Below are 8,237 nucleotides of genomic sequence, written 5' to 3'. Positions count from 1 at the left end.
TGACGAGGTAGACGAAGAGGAAGACCAAGAAATTGGAGATATAATGGTTTATGGTTCCGATTCAACCAATCCCGGAAACCAAGAACCTCATGTTGACATGGAAGAACTTACAAAAGTGATGCAAAGCATGTGATGTACTATTTCTTATTTTTTTATAATTATTGTAAACTTTTAAGTTTTAATTTGCAAGTTCAAAAATAAAAAAAAAAATCAAAAAAGAACTTGCAAATTAATTTGAAATATTAAAAATATAAATGAAAGCCTTCGGAATTTGTTCCTTACATTTGCATATTGGTCTTATACTCTTATTAAATAATTTTTTGTAGCCACTTACTTTCCAATTTCAATTTTATAATTTCAAAATACAAATTTCAAATTTAAAACTTTAAACTTTAAACTTCAAAGTTTAATTCTAACCCTTAAAAGTTTGCAAAACTTAACTATCAATAACATTGAATAAGAAAAATAAAATTTAAATTAAAAAAAAAAAATGAGCCCGACCCGCCCGAGCCCGTGTGAGACCTAACCCGTACGGCCCCACGAAAACCCGAAAAATCCCAGCCCTATAACAGCCCGTTTTCCATAGCCCGCTAACAGCCCGCCCGCTAACCGAACGGGCTAGGGTTTTTCCGTTCAGCCCGTCCCAGCCCGCCCGATAAACACCCATACTTAGGACTAGTGTGGTGAAAGGTGACAGTTAACATCATAAGTGCTTGCCGCATGAATGTGAATAGGATTAGATAATGAAACCAATATTATATTTGGCGAGATATGGATATTTTGGTCCAATAGGATTCCAAATGACCAATTGATCTTTTGTTGGGAGGGATCTGAATGGACTTGTGGGTAGACACAGTGACAGTTTTATTCGAGTACATGGAAGATGGTTATAGTCCAAAGAATGAAGAAGGAAAAGCGTTTCTAGAGTTCGCCTTAGTTTGTGATTTAGTTTTAGCTAACAAATAGTTCATTAAAGAAAAAAGGGAGCCCCGCTTGGTAACATTTAAGAGTGGAAGTAACCACAATATAAGAGACTTCATTCTTGCCGGAAAAGGCGACAGAGTTCCATGTAAAGACCTTAAGGTTATACCAGCAGAAGCATTTTACCCAACATAATTTGTAGTTCTGGATTTGAAGCGAAAGAATAGAGTGAAAGAAGATACGAGCTGCAAGTAAACGAAGTTGGCGGTGGGACTAAATGGCATAAACCAAATAACTTTTAAGGAGAAGCTATTGAAGGAAATGACTACGTACGTTATGACAGTAGCAAGTGAAGTTCTAGGCATGTCTAAACAAAGTAGCACCTCGATCATAGAATCGCGGTGGTGGAAGGAAGAGTTGTAGAGAAAAGTACATTGGTATAAAAAAATGTTTCCAAAAGCAGAATTAGGTAAGTAAGAGAGCTAATAGGAAAGCTAAGAAGGCCGCTACCAAAGCTTGGATTAAATTTTAGATGGATTATAGCAAAAGTTAGGAATGCATATGGGGATAATAAAATGTATTAAGCACACTCGAGTAAAAAGAAGAGACGTAAAAACTTAATTGACTTTGTTTTACAGTCCGCGAACACAGAAATCCGGGTAAGGAATTCTGTTAACCTGGGAGAAGGTATTAGGCATTCCCAAGTTTCGTGGTTCTAGCACGGTCGCTCAACTATTATAATTGGCCTATTTACTTGATTTTAGTACATGTTTTAGCCTATGGTGCAATTTTAACTTTAAAACCGCTTTTATTTATTATTTTTAAAAAAGATTCAACGTCATCTAAAACACGTCTTGAACCACGTCACATAAAATGCAACTGTGGTCCATGACACATTTTATTTAACGTTGTTGGGATTTGAATTTGGGTCACATAAATGCACACCCGAGATTAAGGAAATTAATTCAAATAGCGCGCCTAAAGCAACTACGCACTTTCAGATCATTTCCTAAGCTATTGTGAGATTATTGTAAGGTCACGAATTGCTACCAACTAATTGACACAAAAAAATAATTTGAGCAATTTTTAACTTAACACCGGTCATGACCAAATCTAGACCCAAAGAAACAATAAGCAATTTTGGAGCCCAATTCATGATAATTCGAAATCAAAACCCACGGCCCAACCTTAGTCAAACTTCAAAGCTATTCTAATTACATTTATCCAATCCTCCTCCCCACAGCCCATTATCGTTACAATCAATTTAAACTCTAAAACCTTTTAATTTCTACCAAAACAACCATGTACCATTATCACTAAACAATTCAACTAAAACTTTACCATTTCCATGGTCGGCGAAGAAAATGCAGTAGACAAACATGAGACCAAACTAAGCAAATTGATAAACCAGACACTCAAAATAATTAAACTAAATGCAGATGAAATACACAAAGCAAAAGGGAAAATATCTACAAGAAACTAAACATAAATAAATGAAGCATTTGATTCAAGAGATGCCAACTAAAGAAAGATTAATACCATTGAAACAATAGATATAGAGAAACAGACCTTTTACGTGTCTCAAACCAAGCTTTATTTAAAAGAAAAACTTCGAACAAGGTATTCTACAGAACGGTGACTGTTTAGCTTGCGAAATCGAAACCCGGCGAACAAGACCACGAACGAGCAATTCGACGACTCCGAACGGAAATATTATTGTTATGGGACTGTTTTGGGATTTTTGGAGTTGTTACTGAGTAGTTTACGGACTGAAAGATGGCTGGTTGTTTAGAGCTAGATTTGCAGCTATTTTATGGCTGAAATTTGGTGTGTTTTGGCTGGAATTTAGGAATATTTTGAGGATATTTTTTTTACCATGGTTTAGGGAAGGAGATGAGGTACTTTTAATGAAAGAAAAAGGGGCCTTTGGGTGGTGTTTTGGCAGCGCTCCTTTGATCCCCAAAAATGAGAGAGGTCAGATTTCGAAAAATGGGAGCTCATCCACGTCTTGTTGCTGCTCTCTTTTAAGCAGATGAAGAACGGTGGGAGGTGGGTTCTGTCCGTTTGGTTGCTGCCTTTACGTGAAGAAGAAGCTGCTGGGAATGATTTTTTTTTGCCCCCCTTCTCTTTGGCCTTACTTCCCCTATGTATAGCTCTAGGTCTAATGTATATTTTTTGTGTATTTTGTCAATTAGTCCCTAGGTCTTTTTGTGTTATGTCCTTACGGTCTTTTTATTTATTTTTTGTTCCAAAGAAGAGTCTAGAAGGGTCCCTAGGATTAGCTTAATGGGTATTGGATATTGAGCTTAAGGAATGGGCTAGAAACTTGGGCCTTTATGACTAGCTATGTTTAAAATTTGCTTAATTAACTAAAAGTCTATCCATATAGAAATATAATCAAAAATATTAATTAGCCCTACTTAAGTAAAAATAATTATTAAAATAAAGACTGACCGTTAAAATAAAACTATTTTTTGGCATTTTTAGAGATTAAAAATGACTACAAAACATTAATGAAACTATTTTTTTTGTAATTTTTATTTTCTTGTAATAAAATAAAGTGAAAGAGTCAAAATTAGTTAAAATAACGCTATTAGGCCTAAATTAAATATTTACATGCTAAAATATAAAAAATCTTGGGGAGGGTCAAAAATCACATGTCTACATTAAGATATTAACGAGAGCTATAAGTTATGAAAATAATAAGAGCATCAGTCAATATTCGAGGACGAATGTTCCAAAGGGGGGAATGATGTTAACCCCGTAATGTTACGACAATGCTACGTCCAACAGTATTATATTACAATGATGTTATGTCTTGAAGTATTACATTACGATGATGTTACGCTTCGCGGTAATAAGTTACGACAATGTTGCACCATGCAGTATTATATTACGGTAATTTTACGCTTCGCAGTATTAAGTTACAACGATGTTGCACCCTATTGTACGTTGAATTTATTGTTAGGTAATTGACATCCGTACAAGTAAAAGATTATTTGGAGATTATAAGGATTATGCTATTTCAAAAGTAATGAGTACTTCGTGAAGGTGAGAGGGGAAGCTAAATCAATGAAAATGAATTTCGTCAAAGTTTGGCATGGTGGCATAAAATATGGCCTGAATTAAAATACCCGATATTTATGGACTAGTACCATACAAAGTACCACATGGCCATGATAGTAACTCGGTCATCAATGCCTGGCCTGAAGGTAATATCAATCGAGGCTAGAGTAAAAATGGGGAGTTCCCAAGGCACACGCTTAATCCTGACAAAGTTGGCCTGCCCAGAACCCGTATCAAGGTGTCACTTTAGTCGTCCCATCTCCATATCTTTGTAACTAATGTTTTTTGTACTATGTAAGGATTCCCCTTCTACAAAATGGGGATCCTTACTATTTTGCAAGTGACCGGTTGTTACCCAAGCTATTCTACACAAGATAAATAATAACTCTCTCTCTCTCTCTCTCTCTCTCTCTTCTTTCTAACATATTCTCTCGGTACTATTGCTCTTATTTACTACTTTCGTACTTGTTCTTCATTTGTTTCTTGTCATTTGCCATAAGTATCCCCCCTTTATTGTATTCTTCCCCGATTATCCTCGATAGCTCGAGCCCGATCCCATGCATCGACCTCAAGGCCTCGCATCGGTCAGTTTGAGGCCCGAATAACTAACTCCTCAGTTTGGTTATAACTCTACTTTAGTTTGTATTTCGTCCTTAAAACATCACATACCTAGCATCAACTGCTTAAACAACTAGCATAAAAATAGATCACGAATTTTTTGAGTCCCATCTACAAATTTAATTGTTATTATCATTTTTACGGTAAACCTTGAAGACCATGGAGAAAATGGTGTGGCTGTTCCGATTGCTGGTGTGACACCACGAAACCCTGAGAACGCACCTGGATCGATCCCAACGTACACAGGTTCGCGCGAAGCACAACAGGTTGATGAAAGCTTACACACCGATAGAAGCATACAACAAGGCGACCAACAGGAAACCCAAAAAACCCCAGTGCGGGAAGAAAGAGAAGTTAGACTTCATGTTATTTTTGAAATGTTGCAGGCAGAACAACTGGCTATCGCTCAGCTACAAAGCCACCCGAAAACTCCTAGCACAGTAGCATCGGGAGCTACTCCCTCGGCCAAGTAGGTACCAGAGAGATCAAGCATACCGATCCTGGCATCGTAAAAATGCTCGAGGACCTCACCAAAACGATCGAGTCGGGTAAGAAAATGATAACAACCAACAACAAGAAGGTCGAAACCTACAACTTCAGGGTCGACCAAATCCCCGGCGCACCCCCGATCTTGAAAGGAGTAGATTCGAAGAAGTTTGTGCAGTAGCCGTTCCCAGAGGAAGCGGCTCCGAAATCCATTCCAAAGAAGTTCAGAATACTAGAGATCCCAAAATACAATGGGACCTCAGATCCCAACAAATACATCACTGTGAGCACGTGATTTTTGCCCTATATATGAATAATTCCCAAAAATTCAAACAAAATGATGTTTCCTTTATTTTTATAATTTTTGTGATTTTTTGTGTCATTTTCTGTTAATTGTTTGCATTTTTATTTGTGCGTGTTAATTCACATGAAAATACAAAAATATGCATTTACATTTAGGATATAGTTTCATATTTTTAGGATTAATTTGTTTTTAAATAAAACATGAAAATTACAAAATAGCTCACTTTAGCATTTTATTGTTTTAATTGTGAAATTGTCACAAATTAGTTTTAAAAGTTTTTAGACATTAATTAGCTTAGTTTAGTTTTTAACTTCATGCAATCTTTGCAAATTAGATAATTAGTAACAAAAATGAGGTGGAAAATCAAAATTCAAAGAGAAGAACAATTTAAAATGAGGAATAAAAGGGCTGTCTCAAGTGAAGAAATAATTGGGCCTCTTCTGAATTAAGCATCAGCCCAAACCATCACGCCAAACAGCCCATAACCCTCTCCCCATCCGGTCCAATACGCTAAAATCAAAACGACGTCGTTTGGCGTCGATCAATCCAAACCGTCGAGGTTAACAAGATCAACGGCTCAGAGGCGGGGTAGGCGTACTATAAAACTGTCCGAAGGTCCCCCCCCCCCCATTCCCCATCGTCTTCCTCACCCCCCACAAACCATGGCCGCGCCGCCCTGAAACCCCTAGATCGCCGATGGCGGCACCGATGCTAATCACCCCCAAATTTATACCCCTCATCCTCCTCACTCCCCTCTTTCCATTCCTACCATTGGTTTCCCTCGAATATTGCCAGAGCTCGTCGAATCTCCGATTGAAGTTTTCCGGCCAAGTCGCAAATTCATTCAAACTGGCCCAAAATCATACCATACCATCCCCAGACTTCCCTCAACCCAAATCCATGATCATCTTCCTTCAAATCTCTGTGAAGCGGCTCGAATTTCAGATCTAAGAATTTCTGGCCAAAACCCTAATCTAAAATCTTTGTGATTTTGGACCGTAATATCCTTAACCATGTGTTCTCTTGTAAAAACACATGGTTAGGGATGTTATGTGTCAAAAATCTGGAAAGACTCAGACGATAGCAGCTGGCCGGAGTTTCTCGTGCTTCAGTGAGCTTTCTTGTTTCTTTACTTGCATAGTTGAAGTTTTAGTTATAGTTTTGATTTCATTAAAGTGTTTTGTTAATTTTACGATTTATTTTTGTGTATTAGTATAGTTTAAATCTTCTTTTTTCCTTGTTCCTTGTTCCATCTGTTTTAATCAGTAAAGCATCTTCGCATTTTTAGTTTAGTTTGATGCATGTGTCATTTGTTAGTTAATCATAATTTTAATTGCAGAATCGGCATAATTGATTAGTTTGGATTCAATACCATTTTGTCCATTAATGTTAGCTAGATGTTTAGGTTGATTTCAATTGCTTTTTAGTTCTGAATTTAATGTTCGAATGGTCAATTGTGAGCTTATTGGTTAAAAGTTAGTTTAATTTCATTTAATGTTGACTGATCCTGTTCTCCTGGTTTTTCTAAGTTGTTTGGGTTTGGGTGATTGAATAATTGAGATTGGTTAGTTCAATTAGGTAATTTTTGAGTTCTAATTAATCAGTCCTAGTTAGTTTTGAATTAATTTAGGGGATTAGTTATAGCTGTTGAGAATATAGGTAGAATCAGTAACTTGGAGAAGCTTTCAGGGGTAGTTTAGGCATGAAAAAAGGTAATTCTGATAAGAATAGTAATTTTAAAGTAGGGGTAAGGGTAGTATAGGTATTGTGGGGGTAGAAGAGCATCCTAGGGCCTTCTAGAAGGGTACTTTAGTGTAGGTGTTAGCACAATAGAGGGATTTACTTGTTGAGCAAGTCAAAAATAATGGGACTAAACTGAAAATAAGGGAGGGACTAAAAAGAAAACCCAAAATCTGATTGACCCTCTTGTATCACCTATAAAAGGGCATCAAGTGCCTTGAGGAAGGGGATCGAATTTTCAGCCCAAAAATCTCCACCAAAAGCTCTCCTCCTTGCTTTCAATTTCAGCTAGCATTTCAATTCCAATACTTAAGAGAAAAAACATCAAAAAATGGAAAAATCAAAAACAGCTATTTCATCACTAGTGTTAGTGATTCTCAGTCCTTCGTTGGGCATTCCTCATTCCAGTTTGAGGTTCTATTTCTAAAAGTGTTCAGGAGTGATTAACGACTGATTCAAGTGAGTTTGGGGCCTATTAGTTTGGAATTCAGTTGAGATTTAGGTCCAGCAGGATTTCAGAGGCATCTAGGCTCAGCTGTGAGGGCTAGGAGTGCATTTCTAGTGTGTGTTGGACTGATCTGTTGAGTCTGCTTATATTTCTGATTTTTTAAAAGCATTTCCTGGCCTGTTCTATGATGATATACTGTTGAGTTTTGTTGTTGTTGCTGTTCAAAGTAGCTGACTTCTTTCCTTCTCATATTTTCCCTTATCCAGGTACACAATTGTACCTCTGATGACTGTGAGCTAAAGTGTGCAGAAACGAATTTATGTGAAGAATGAATTTACTTGCAGAATTGAGTTCTGATTTAGCTAATTTCTAGATCTACGTATTCAGTGTTTAGTTCATGGATATTGTTTAAGTTTTGCTTGCTTTTGTGCTAAATGGACTATATAAACTGTTATGTTTCGGATTCATGTGATTACTATAAAGTGAGCACTAGTGTTAGTTGATTACATGATAGGTTGATTGCAATGTAGGCATGAATTAATTCAGAAGTAATTAGTCTGCTTTGTGTTGTTGAAATCGTGTCTACAGCTTGGTTCTCACCTTAATGATATCTGAGGATTCACTGGAATACCAGTAGATAAATTAGTCTGTGCA

The sequence above is a fragment of the Nicotiana tabacum genome, chromosome 22 (genome assembly GCF_000715075.1).
Source record: "Nicotiana tabacum cultivar K326 chromosome 22, ASM71507v2, whole genome shotgun sequence".
NCBI lineage: Eukaryota > Viridiplantae > Streptophyta > Magnoliopsida > Solanales > Solanaceae > Nicotiana > Nicotiana tabacum.
This window is presented reverse-complemented; position numbering follows the sequence as displayed.